Source organism: Leuciscus leuciscus, assembly GCF_965113295.1.
Source record: "Leuciscus leuciscus genome assembly, chromosome: 2".
NCBI classification, from domain to species: Eukaryota; Metazoa; Chordata; class Actinopteri; order Cypriniformes; family Leuciscidae; genus Leuciscus; species Leuciscus leuciscus.
Genome location: NC_138726.1, coordinates 20,992,775 through 21,006,889, shown reverse-complemented (window position 1 = coordinate 21,006,889; position 14,115 = coordinate 20,992,775). Strand labels below are relative to the sequence as shown.

The 14,115-nt window shown below is 38.7% G+C and overlaps 1 protein-coding gene across 3 annotated transcripts in view; it reads left to right on the top strand.

Annotated features, from left to right (window-relative positions):
* Positions 1-14,115, top strand: part of LOC309485539 (protein phosphatase 3 catalytic subunit alpha) — a 248,401-nt gene that overhangs the window by 162,073 nt on the left and 72,213 nt on the right. The window lies entirely within an intron of this gene.

The window sequence follows — 14,115 nt, the reverse complement described above, 5'->3', positions numbered from 1 at the left end:
AAACACGATTTCACTTTTCTAACTTTAGTTAGTGTGTAATGTTGCTGTTTGAGCATAAACAACATCTGCAAAGTTACAACTTTCAAAGTTTAAAGCAAAGGGAGATATTTGCTTTTAAAGAAATCAACTTCTAAGAACTACAAAAAACGGCCAGTAGGGACTACACCACATTCCTGCGGGCTTGCTGACATCACTAAGCCCAATATTTACATAAACCCCTCCTCCGATGAAGGATTCGCACAACGGCTAGTCCTGAAAGATGGAGCAGTTCCAAATTTAAAAACAGAAACTGTTTACGGGCCACAACCGGTAAGTATGATTTATTTTTCGTCGTTGTGTTTTCCTGTGATAGTTCGTATTGTTAATTGTACGTTGTAGCAAGGAAGTAAACGAAGGACAACGCTGTTTGGCTCCACAAACCAGTTTGTTAAATGCTAACGTTAATTCATACTTATCCGACAAACACATACAAACTTCTGTTTAATATCACCAGCGCAGCGAACTTGGAATGTTCGTGGTTGTTGTGTTGTCGTTTATGTGATCAGTGTAAATTATTCTTTGATTATAGCTTTTATGTATTGTTTATCTATGTGCTTGTTTATCTACAGGCATGCTAAACATGGTTTTGTGTTTGATTTGGCTACTGTTGTAAAGCCAATGTTTAGTGTTCGTATTGGATTAATAGTTCAGGCGACAGATATTTAGCTACAATCGTTCTAAATATACAAAAGTAACAGTGTCATATAGCGATCTGCAGTCTTAAAAAACATACCTTTCTGAAACGTCCTTTAACAGCCGTTCTTGAACAGATTCTGCTCGATCCTCTCCACTAACATTCTCTGGGTCTGATTCGGGCTCAAACTGGTATGGCAATATTGACGCCGTTGTTTACTGAAGCACAAACTACCGGTAAAGATAAGGGGGCGTGACGTTTCCGAACAACGTGCACTTGGAGGTTAGCGAATCACAACACACTGGGCCAGCTAACCAATCTGAGCCCATTGCGTATTTTGAAGGGGGGGCTTCATAGAACGCGGAAATCATCCGACCGTTTTTACAAGGAGGTACAGAGCAGTGTAGAATAATGGTTAAATATGTGAAAAATAATGCGTGATACTTTGCTGTGACACTCATATATTTAACTCAGGTGCTGTCCATTTCTTCTGATCATCCTTGAGATGGTTCTACACCTTCATTTGAGTCCAGCTGTGTTTGATTATACTGATTGGACTTGATTAGGAAAGCCACACACAGAATTGTGGCAAGGCACAGATCTGGCCAAGGTTACAAAAAAAATTCTGCTGCACTTAAGGTTCCTAAGAGCACAGTGGCCTCCATAATCCTTAAATGGAAGACGTTTGGGACGACCAGAACCCTTCCTAGAGCTGGCCGTCCGGCCAAACTGAGCTATCAGGGGAGAAGAGCCTTGGTGAGAGAGGTAAAGAAGAACCCAAAGATCACTATGGCTGAGCTCCAGAGATGCAGTCGGGAGATGGGAGAAAGTTGTAGTAAGTCAACCATCACTGCAGCCATCCACCAGTCGGGGCTTTATGGCAGAGTGGCCCGACGGAAGCCTCTCCTCAGTGCAAAACACATGAAAGCACACCTGAAGGACTCCAAGATGGTGATAAATAAGATTCTCTGGTCTGATGAGACCAAGATAGAACTTTTTGGCCTTAATTCTAAGCGGTATGTGTGGAGAAAACCAGGCACTGCTCATCACCTGTCCAATACAGTCTCAACAGTGAAGCATGGTGGTGGCAGCATCATGCTGTGGGGGTGTTTTTCAGCTGCAGGGACAGGACGACTGGTTGCAATCGAGGGAAAGATTAATGCGGCCAAGTAGAGGGATATCCGGGACGAAAACCTTCTCCAGAGTGCTCTGGACCTCAGACTGGGCCGAAGGTTCACCTTCCAACAAGACAATGACCCTAAGCACACAGCTAAAATAACGAAGGAGTGGCTTCACAACAACTCCGTGACTGTTCTTGAATGGCCCAGCCAGAGCCCTGACTTAAACCCAATTGAGCATCTCTGGAGAGACCTGAAAATGGCTGTCCACCAACGTTTACCATCCAACCTGACAGAACTGGAGAGGATCTGCAAGGAGGAATGGCAGAGGATACCCAAATCCAGGTGTGAAAAACTTGTTGCATCTTTCCCAAAAAGACTCATGGCTGTATTAGATCAAAAGGGTGCTTCTACTAAATACTGAGCAAAGGGTCTGAATACTTAGGACCATGTGATATTTCAGTTTTACTTTTTTAATAAATGTGCAAAAATGTCAACCATTCTGTGTTTTTCTGTCAATATGGGGTGCTGTGTGTACAATAATGAGGGAAAAAAAAGAACTTAAATGATTTTAGCAAATGGCTGCAATGTAACAAAGAGTGAAAAATTTAAGGGGGTCTGAATACTTTCCGTACCCACTGTAAATAAAGGTGACTTGACTTGACTCTACCGCTTACTGTCGACCATTTCGTATATATATATGAGCATGTGAGCGAAGCGGAGTGGTGTGACGCTCCTCTCAATATTCCGCTCTATGCCAGCGCTCTCCACTCAATCGCTCACGGCCCAAGCGAAGGCTCTACTCATGAACCGCTCATGCTCACCAGTAAAACGATGTTCGCTCAAATCCCGCTCCGACATGAAATGTATATGTACTGTACTATACTTGTTACCCCTTTAGCTTTAGACTTAATTGACGAGATGGTGGGATGTTTTGTCACATCCGTCGCGGCAAAGTTTTTTCACTACTCCAACGGAAACGTTGTTGCTAGTGATAAACTCAAGATCTGGTGAAAAGACACCAGGACTGGCTGATTGGTGGATCACTGATTTATAGATTAAGCCCTGCGTGTAGGCCAACATATCTTTTGAAACTGTAGGGTTCACCTTTCCCATTTTTCACAGTGGCATAAAACTGGCGGAGAGCCGTGTTTAAGTCAGTTTTGGTTATTGTTTTAAAATCAATAACCCAATCTTTTTCTGCACTGAAAACAGCGAATAGCCCACATAGTCTGTTTAACAGTAACGTTACCAACTTCATTTCTTGACTTTTCCAGCTCTTCAATTTCTCTCTCATTCATTTCAGCGTGTCTGCTTTGTTTTTTATCCTCTTCCTCTGTTCTGTCCATCTCTTTCCACCACTCATCCACACTTAGCCCACCCAATAGAGAGAGCGGAATGGTTGCCAAGCAACACACAGACGCAGCAACATACACACTCAGTGGAGCAGCGATACTTATGTAATGTGGTCAGCTGTATGTTTTCTGTAATTTTACAATGACTTCGAACACGGCTCAACCAATCAGAATTAAGAACCAACCGTTTTATAACAGCCGTTAAAACCATTTAATCTTTAATGTAGCAAGAAAGAAAACAAAAAGAGGGAGATGTTTAAGTTCTATATCAAACTAGCTGCAATTTAGCAAAATGTTGCTTACCTCCAGTTCGTGTTACAAAATGGATATTACCCACGTCTTCCAAGTCTGCGTGTATACCGGCGCCTCTTTTATTAATTTACTTGATTATTAATTTACTTGTTTCACTTTTCACTTGCACTTTATTTACTAATTTTATTAACACTGGAAATGTGAACTGTTGTCCATCATTTGGCAATTGGGTATTTTTTCCATGTTAAACCATAAATGGGAGTCAGTGGATATCAAACAAGAATGTGCAAACTTTGCGCGAGAGTTATGCCGGTAAAGAAGTCTCAAACCCCAGTCAATTTTTCACTATACAGAAAGTGAAAGTAAAAACTGACGAGCTTTCGGCGCATATTCTCTCAGAGACATCGAAAGATAAATCCTACTTCAACAAATGCTGATAACGGTGGCCTATATAACTATGGAAGGCATTTTCTGCCAAATTTAAATAAATTAATTAAATGATTAAAATTAAAATTAAAACCAGATTAACGAGTTCATTACAGAAAACAGTACGCAAAATATGTGACAAAATTGAGAATGAAATTAAATGATTTCATTTTCACATCATTATCCCTGTCAAATTGAAAAATAAAATGCAATTGGTGATTTCACATTTCATTTTCACTACAGTCTCGAGGCAAGACTGCCAATATTAAAATGAAAAGCCAAACGTGAAAAAGAAACTACAAATACAGTTTTTACAATGCTCTTTAGTAACGCTCACGCAATAATAGTGACACAATTCAAATACAAATGTAAATTTTCGTTTTCATTTTAATTCCTCTTTTATTTCACAGTTTTCATTTTCGTTTTCATTTTCAAAGACAACCTGCATGCAAATTATATGTTAATGAGTGGGTGTGGCTTATTCTAGTAACGGCGCTAGAGACACGCCTTCTGTAAAGCGAAGTCGTCGACGTCCCGTTTGCATGAGTTGAATGTGTGAAATTAAATTATTTAAATGTGATTATATTGTAATCGAGACGACGAGATATGGCGAAATCTGTTAGTGAGCTTTTGCGGGAAGCTGCCGCGGCATTAGAACATGGAAACAACCAGCCTGACCATGTTAGTTATGATGTTAGACTCAGACTAGACCATAATCGACGATGAGGTTCATTCATGTATTAGGCTGTTTTGGAAATTCAACTATTTGGGTCTACAGAAGTCTTAGTAACACAATTTCTACAACAATTATAGCCAGACATTAATACCTGCTAGCTTTAACATGAGGACCTCGGCCAATGTTTCATATTCGCGTCGTGCCTAACAACGCCTTTCAGCCGTGACTTATTCAGATACAGCACTAGCCTGTATCTGTCCGCTGTTTAACTGTTACGTGTCTTTTGGTTATTTTAAGTTTGTGTACAAAAAGAATCGCAATGCTGATTTTCATTTCCAGTAACAACTTCTGGATGAGATCGAGAAAGCGAGTGTACCTGCATTTACAGTAGGCTAGATATAGCATTTTCCTTCAGGTCAGTGCTATATTCATAATAAAAAATCCGTTTGAATGTCCGGTGTGATATCTTGTACTTTTAACAGTTAATAGGGGTTGTCCGTGCCTATAGTCATGTCAGTTGCGTCTTTCTTCTCCGTGATCACAAGTTTGAGTCATTTCAAAAGTCTTCTCTACTGACTGACTGACTCACTCATTAAGACAGTCTTTGTCTCCATCTAATGGAGAAATAATGTAACTTCTTCTGTTGCTTTATGGTCAGGGACTATTTTTTTTTTCTCCAGCGGAAGGAATTGGCTTTTAGTGATTCATTTTACTTCATGATAGTTGCATAGATACATATGTTTCGGGATTAATATTTGTATTGCGTGGTAACCGTTTTATAAAATCAATAAGGTAGGCTAGTGCTACACATCTGAATAAGTCACGGCTGAAGGTCGTTGTTAGGCACGACGCGAATATGAAACATTGGCCGAGGTTCTCGGTTAAAGCTAGTGGGTATTAATGTCTGGCTATAATTGTTGTAGAAATTGTGTTACTAAGACTTCTGTACACCCAAATAGTTGAATTTCCAAAACAGCCTAATACATGAATGAACCTCATCGTCGATTATGGTCTAGTCTGAGTCTAACATCATGTATTGTATTAGGCTGTTTTGGAAATTCAACTATTTGGGTGTACAGAAGTCTTAGTAACACAATTTCTACAACAATTATTGTTGCTGGAGAGAAAAAAAATAGTCCCTGACCATAAAGCAACAGAAGAAGTTACATTATTTCTCCATTAGATGGAGTTAAAGACTGTCTTAATGAGTGAGTCAGTCAGTCAGTAGAGAAGACTTTTGAAATGACTCAAACTTGTGATCACGGAGAAGAAAGACGCAACTGACATGACTATAGGCACGGACAACCCCTATTAACTGTTAAAAGTACAAGATATCACACCGGACATTCAAACGGATTTTTTATTATGAATATAGCACTGACCTGAAGGAAAATGCTATATCTAGCCTACTGTAAATGCAGGTACACTCGCTTTCTCGATCTCATCCAGAAGTTGTTACTGGAAATGAAAATCAGCATTGCGATTCTTTTTGTACACAAACTTAAAATAACCAAAAGACACGTAACAGTTAAACAGCGGACAGATACAGGCTAGTGCTGTATCTGAATAAGTCACGGCTGAAAGGCGTTGTTAGGCACGACGCGAATATGAAACATTGGCCGAGGTCCTCATGTTAAAGCTAGCAGGTATTAATGTCTGGCTATAATTGTTGTAGAAATTGTGTTACTAAGACTTCTGTAGACCCAAATAGTTGAATTTCCAAAACAGCCTAATACATGAATGAACCTCATCGTCGATTATGGTCTAGTCTGAGTCTAACATCATAACTAACATGGTCAGGCTGGTTGTTTCAATGTTCTAATGCCGCGGCAGCTTCCCGCAAAAGCTCACTAACAGATTTCGCCATATCTCGTCGTCTCGATTACAATATAATCACATTTAAATAATTTAATTTCACACATTCAACTCATGCAAACGGGACGTCGACGACTTCGCTTTACAGAAGGCGTGTCTCTAGCGCCGTTACTAGAATAAGCCACACCCACTCATTAACATATAATTTGCATGCAGGTTGTCTTTGAAAATGAAAACGAAAATGAAAACTGTGAAATAAAAGAGGAATTAAAATGAAAACGAAAATTTACATTTGTATTTGAATTGTGTCACTATTATTGCGTGAGCGTTACTAAAGAGCATTGTAAAAACTGTATTTGTAGTTTCTTTTTCACGTTTGGCTTTTCATTTTAATATTGGCAGTCTTGCCTCGAGACTGTAGTGAAAATGAAATGTGAAATCACCAATTGCATTTTATTTTTCAATTTGACAGGGATAATGATGTGAAAATGAAATCATTTAATTTCATTCTCAATTTTGTCACATATTTTGCGTACTGTTTTCTGTAATGAAATCGTTAATCTGGTTTTAATTTTCATTTTAATCATTTAATTTATTTATTTAAATTTGGCAGAAAATGCCTTCCATATATAACTGTCTTAATTTATTTTCTTAATATTTATCTTGTGGCCCATTTAGTAAAAAAAAAAAAGACAAGTAGCCTATTTCGTGTTACCCGTTGTTTTTGAAATAAAGCTGCTCTTAATTTTCATTAATTACTGATTATTGCAGTGTTTGGACATATTATAGACTGTTAATAATTGTCACGAAACTGCTCAGAGACACGAAGTAGGAGAGATCCAAATGCAGCTTTATTGTGTGGGGCAATCCAGAGGCGTAATCCAATGTACAGGCAAGGGTCATACACAGGCAGGCAGTCAAAAACAAAGAAACAAATAAAACAGGCAGGGACCAGAGGCGAGAGAGTAATCCAGGGAACAGGGCAAGATATCCAGAATCAAGAAACACGAAAACTAGGAGAATGCTCAGAAATGCAGTGAGACACAAACAAGACTTCGCGGTGAGTGAATGAATGAATGAACATAGTATAAATAGACTGAGACTAACCGGATGATGAGACACAGGTGAATGCAATCAGTGAATGAGGTACAGGTGAATGTGATCAGTGATAAGTGATAATGAGTCCAGGCAGTGAGTTCTGGGAAATGTAGTTTGAGAGTGATAATAGTCTTATGTGGAGTGCCCTCTGGTGGCTCGCAAGGGCAACTCCAGCTGGTGATCGTTACAATAATGAGTAGTAAGCTAATCTATCTAATCTTTTATTATCCTCGCAGTGCGTCGGTTATGCGGTGATGCGGTGATATCAGTTTAAGAATAAAAGTAGGCATATACCTAATAATAATAACTTAATACATAAATTGGAAATGCTAAATCCTTTTGATATCAATTCCTGGTGCTTTTGACAATGAGCTTTGGCTTTACTCCTGAAGTTTTCGCCATTATGCTGTTTTTGTAAAGAGGAAGCAGAAACAATCTTAGCCTACATTTATTTTTCTAACTATTTTGGTCCCAAGTTTCTTAGTTTCTTTTTGAGTTGTTCTACAAGTGTGTCACTATAACTGATATAATGGTCTTGTTTTATAGATTGTGATACTGGTTTATTGAAAATGAATAATATAATTCAAATTCTTTTTTTTATTTGGGAAATATCATATACATAAGGCAAAGTGTATGTTAACTGTACCAAACGGTAGACTATTTTCCACTGACTTAAAGTTTGTTTTACGACTCTCTAACCTTAGTAAAGAACAACTGTAAAGTCGTCCCAGTAGTTGAAAGGGATAATTGATGTATTTTTTATTGATTTTTTATATAAGATGCAGAATTTAGATTTTATTGTTTCACAGATTCAAGTGTTTTTTTTATGAATTAACGAATATTGAGCCCAAAACTAACTTTACCCCGCTCTGAGAGCCCCCTAGTGGTCTGGAGTATTTCCGTTGAGTTGTGGCTTGATTTCGTTGTGTTGTGGCTCTATTTCGTTGTTTTGTGGCTTGTTTCCCTTATGTTGTGGCTTGTTTCTGTTGTGTTGTGGCTTGTTTCTGTTGTGTTGTGGCTAGACGACATAAAGTGCATGAGTCGCGGTGTGTGTTATCCAGCTGATGTGGGCGTTCACAGGTTTGCGTGTATTGCCTCAGTCATTTGCGTTTGAATAGCGCGCGCTCTCCGTGGGCGGAGTCGCATTAAAGTTAATAACTACACTGACAGAGAGAAGGCAGAACTCGCATCATGTTTATTTTTCTTTATTTGGCAAAAAGCACAACACGTTGTTTTTATTGTGAGTATACACAAAAAAAATACACACTTAACAGGATCGATTGATGTACAACACAAGCATGTAATATAAAAATCAACAGAGTATTTTGAATCTCTTTCGCACTGATAAGGAAAAAAACTAGCAGATCACGCCAGCGTGATTGCCGACCCCAGGGGGTTAAGTCAACCTTCTCAGGCCGTCTAGAGACACCAAATGGGCCTTGTTAAATGATGTCTCCCATACTTAATGGTGTGTTGTGGAAATGACACGTGGTTGGATGTTAGTACTGAAGCTGCTAAGGAGGGCTGAAACTACAAATTTTTCTGGGCTTTTAGGAGCCAGACCTTCATATTACCTTATACTTTTTTATATATGCATGTTGGGAATGATCTCAGTTATTTAAATGATCTCATTTGGTTCAAAAAGCAATTCCAGTTATATCCTGAGGTTTCCAAAATGCTTTTTGTTGTCCAATATCCAATGAGCAGCATTGTTAATACTGTACATACTAATGGTTGTATATGAAGGCAATAATATAATGCACCTATTTGTTTTATGAGAGACACCTGGCTGGGATAATCTCCCATCATAACCTCTGAGACTACACTAATCAGATGTTCCTATTTTAAATTTAGGTTTTAAACCTTACATTGAGCTGCAAAACTCTTGTAAAATATAATGTAAATGAGCTGGTATTGACTTGGCTTTTCTCTTCTTAGTTTTATAAAAATAGAGTAAGTGCCAAAGAATCTAAGACATGGATTAAGTGACCACACTGGAGGAAATGCGTAATATACAATAGGCAAAAGTAAAACTGAAAACATCAAACAGCTTTTGGAGGAGATTATTGTTGAGGATGTTGATGTTTCACAAAAGTATCAGCTGTATGTCCCTTCCTGAAGTGGATTGATTATTAATCATTCCGTGCATAACACAACTGTACCACAACCATACATAGCCAATTAGGATAACCCTATCTAGTGTTGCAGTAATAAAAACAACTACAACACTATCTACATTTATTGTAGATTACCGTTTAAAGGCACAGTATATTTCACCACTAGTGGTCTCTTTATTTAAAAAAATAACCGTACAAGGCGTAGCTTGATGATGTTGTGAATGAGCGTGGAATCATGGGAGTTGTTGTCTTCACCTCCACATCAAATGGAAAGCAATCCGATAGGACTCAGGCAGAAATCATGTTCATGGGTGAGCCAATGTATTCAAGTTTTATTAAAAGTAATATGGTATGAAGCAGGGCGGTGCCAATAGCTTGGGACATTTTACGTTGCTGTTTTTATTATGCTTAATTGCTGCAGTCGGCAGCTGCCGCTCCCGCTCCTTTTGTTTTGTTGTTTGTTTATTTTCGATTAAGGTTACGTAAAATTTCCGCCACATTCTTTCCTGAACATAATTTTTTTTAGCTACGTTTTATCACTTAAATTCACATTATTTTATTTCATTCTAAGGGCCTGTTTACACCTAGTCATTTCATGCGTTTTTACTGATCTGATTTGTTAAAACGGTTCCATTTTACACTTGCCCAAATAAATGTGTCTCCTCAAAACGAATATAAATCCGATCTCCAATGTCCACGCTATTTGCTAATTTAACGGAGTTCACGTTAGCGAAAGCAACAGATATGAGCTTCATTTTAATTATCATTAGCTAAATTCAAGATCAAAGACCGCAATAGGAGAGAGAGCGGCAACAGCACTGGTAAGATCATTTAGTCTCACTACTTTTAATGAAGATGATTAATGAAGATGTTTTGAGCATCTGCGACTTACTTTCTGTTTCATTTGAAGAGAAGAGATACACAGCACATACACATCTGCTGAAGAGATATACAGCAATTAATCTGTGGTGATGCGTGTTGCGGTAGTGCCATCATATCTGGCTATAACATGTCAAATAGCCTATAACACACTCTCACTTGTTTATTTTTTTTATATTTTGGGAAAATTATGTTTACATATGTGGTTTCAACAACCAGATGCATTTACACTTGTCCAGTTTTGTCTGGAATGTGTCTCAGACCATCTCCTGAAGTAGTTTTAGCGATCGGATTTAAATCTGTCTCGAAAGCGTTTCGGAGGGCATTTGTACCTGGTCTTTTTATGATCGGATAGCTCTCCGATCACAGAAAACCCATGAAGTGACCAGGTGTAAACAGGCCCTAATAAAACAGCCACAAGTGCTGAATTTGGGGTAACGCAGCCCTGTTTTACTTGGTCAAAATAGTCATACTAAAAATAAATTTAAGTATGTTGAAAGTTATGTTATAACGTTACTCTGTTCGTTCACTCTGTGGCTGCTATGAGACTTGTTGCACACTGCAGTCAGCTAGATCGATATTAGAATATCATCAATTAATAAAAAAATATATTGTATGGTGGAGAAAATGCTGTATTTACTGTTACTACAAATTTTAAAATGTTGGCCAGTTGACAAAATAGTGTTGTCTCTGAGGCATGGTACAGACATGCCTAAATCAAGAAAACAAGAAATTCAAACAATAAGGCTAACCTACAGTAAATAAGTTGAGCTATATAACAGTATATGTTAGTTTTCTCTTGATAAAGTTATCCAAACAGTTACTCATCTGTCTAATAAAACACATAATATATTAAAGAATCTTTGGTGTTTCCATGGTTTCTACGGAAATCAAGGGTAGCGCAGATATGATGTCATTGACAGGCGACGCAATGACATGGGTCGTTACACTGGTTAAAATAGCTGATTTCTCTGGATTTAAACATTGTTGGAAGCATTTGAGATAATGTAAGTTTACAAGTCAACAAAATATATACAGTAACACCGTTTTAAAGGGCACCTATTATGCAAAATTCACTTTTACATGGTGTTTGAACATAAATGTGTGTTGGCAGTGTGTGAGCAAAACCACTCTAGAATGATAAAAATCCACCCAGTGGTTTTTTTTACAATCTCAATCAATCATAAGCACTGTCTCAGAATGAGCTGTTCTCAGATTCAGAGCAATGTGACGTAGAATTGCACAGGCCTCTCCCACGAGTCACTTCAGTTTGAGCATAGACCCGCCCTGAGTGAGCTGGACACAGTCCGCCATTGTTCGACGCTTGAGCAGCTGTAGACAAGAATGTCTCCTAAGCGATTGAGGTGTTTTGTTGTTGGATGTCAGAATGAACATATCAGTCTTCATTTACTCTCGTTCTTACTCGAGGATGGATCTGTACCAACTGTTCGTGATCCAGATTACACTCTCCGGAGCGACAGGACTAACGTTACTGACCACGGCAGAAATGAAAGTGAGAGCGTGCACTTTATGACAGCTCATCGAATAGTTTTACGGATTTACAGTGTACCAGTTTATTAAGCACAGACTGAAAAGGTGTGTATATATTTGTTTGCTGTTAGTTGTAACGAGTGTTTTGTGTACTTCGCTGTGTATGTTCCATGATAATGAAAGGGAGAGAGAGAGAGTTTATGGATTTTGGTCATCATTCGGACGAGGTCTGCTACAGCAGGCTTGTATTAATAGTGGATAAAAGCAGATGACAAATAAGTTATAACCATAATTAAGATAAACTATACCTGTTTAATCTCCATACAGTATATTCTCTGGCGCTGTGGGCATTATTGTCCGACTCCGAGTCAAAATGAACACGCTACTGAGAGTTTCTGTTTTGATATTATCAGATGAGATTGTCCTGACTGAAGCGGGAGCTCGTGAGGCTCCGCCCCCTGGGCCGGCAGCAGCAGTTAATTTGCATTTAAAGGGATACACACTAAAACAGCGCGTTTTTCTGAGCCCCAAAAAATGACAATTTAAAGGTGCTCTAAGTGATGTCGCGCGTTTTTTAGGCCAAAACATTTTTTGTCACATACAGCAAACATCTCCTCACTATCCGCTAGCTGCCTGTCCCCTGAACACACTGTAAAAAAACACGGTCTCTCTAGACACCTCAGGCTCCACAAACGGCAACAAAAACAAACTGGGCTCACCCGCACCACGAAACACAACAAACAGTGCTCCAGCCAATCACCGACAAGAAGTATTTGAGGGGTGTGGTTTGGGGGTTAGTGCGCGTGGACATGAAGGGGGTGTGGAGGAGAGACGAGAGAGAAGCATGAAGAGGGAAGTTTGAATTATGGCCAACACACGACTAAAGAGACGACGTTCCGATGAACAAATTGTAAAGAAGAGGGACAAAGATAAGGAACGCGCGAAGTCCCGAATTTACATCGGAAAAACCCTCGAAATGTGGCGAGAATCAGACATTCAGTTGCTCTGTTTATGCAGAACAGGTAAATCCATTTTTCTTTCTAAATTGACGTTCATGTTCGCCAAACCAACACAAGGATGTAATTAGCTAGAACTATGCAGTCAGCGTTAGCTTTGGTGAATACAACATATATGTTTCAGCTAGCGATCAATCTCTATTGTAAATGGTCAAGCAAATTCACAGTAGGGCGACAATTTGTGTGAATGATTGTTTTCACCCACGGTTTGTTATGGATTTGAATGTTCATTTATAGGCTATTGACAACTTTGACTAAATTTGTTTACGACGCGGCCGTTGTTTATGCTCACTGGGAAACGCGAAGCTAACGTTATCTTGCTATTATTGCGTCCTTGTATGGGAGCTAACGTTATAGTATAACCTCAGGTGGTGAAACGATTTTAAGACAATGTTTCTCTTTTTCTGCATTCTGTTCTGCAATATATAAAAGCATTTATCTAACTTGGTGACATTACACATTGAATGAAGTATCAGTAAAACTTAACTTTGTTTTTAGTGACTACTTTGACTTTCCTTTATGCCGGAAGGGAGGGGAGGAGGGAGGAGACGGGATGAGGAGGAGGGAGGGTCTAGCTAGCCTCCGTTTTGTTTGACAACAATTCGAATGTCAACACTCCCGGCATCACTTAGAGCACCTTTAAACATGCTGTAAAAAAATATCTGTTGGGTATTTTGAGCTAAAACTTCACATACATACTCTGGGGACATCAGAGACTTATTTTACATCTTGTGAAAAGGGTCATAATAGGTGCCCTTTATTGGTTTTTGGATATTTTGATCCAGAAATATGTCATGCCAACAACATTGTTCATGAAATTCTCTTTAGATTATAAGTTGGAAAGTGTGTTTATTTATTGCTTGTTTATTTATGCAGATTGTGTTATGTCATAATAACACTTACTGTGTCCTCGTAAACCAAATGGCTTAAAAAACATACTAATGATTTTTTAACATGACTAAATGATTTTTTAATGCAGAAAGTTTTCTGTGATGGAAAGGTTAGGGGATAAAAAACAATAATTAGCTCAGTATAAAAAATATTTACACCTATGGAGAGTCGCCGTAAACCGTGTGTGTGTGTGTGTGTGTGTGTGTGTGTATGTGCGCACCCCTGTGATGGCCTCATGTGGGCTAAAGCAAGTGGGTCTGTGTTGTGTAATGTGTTTCACCCACATTCTGGCCTGCTGATAGTTGTGC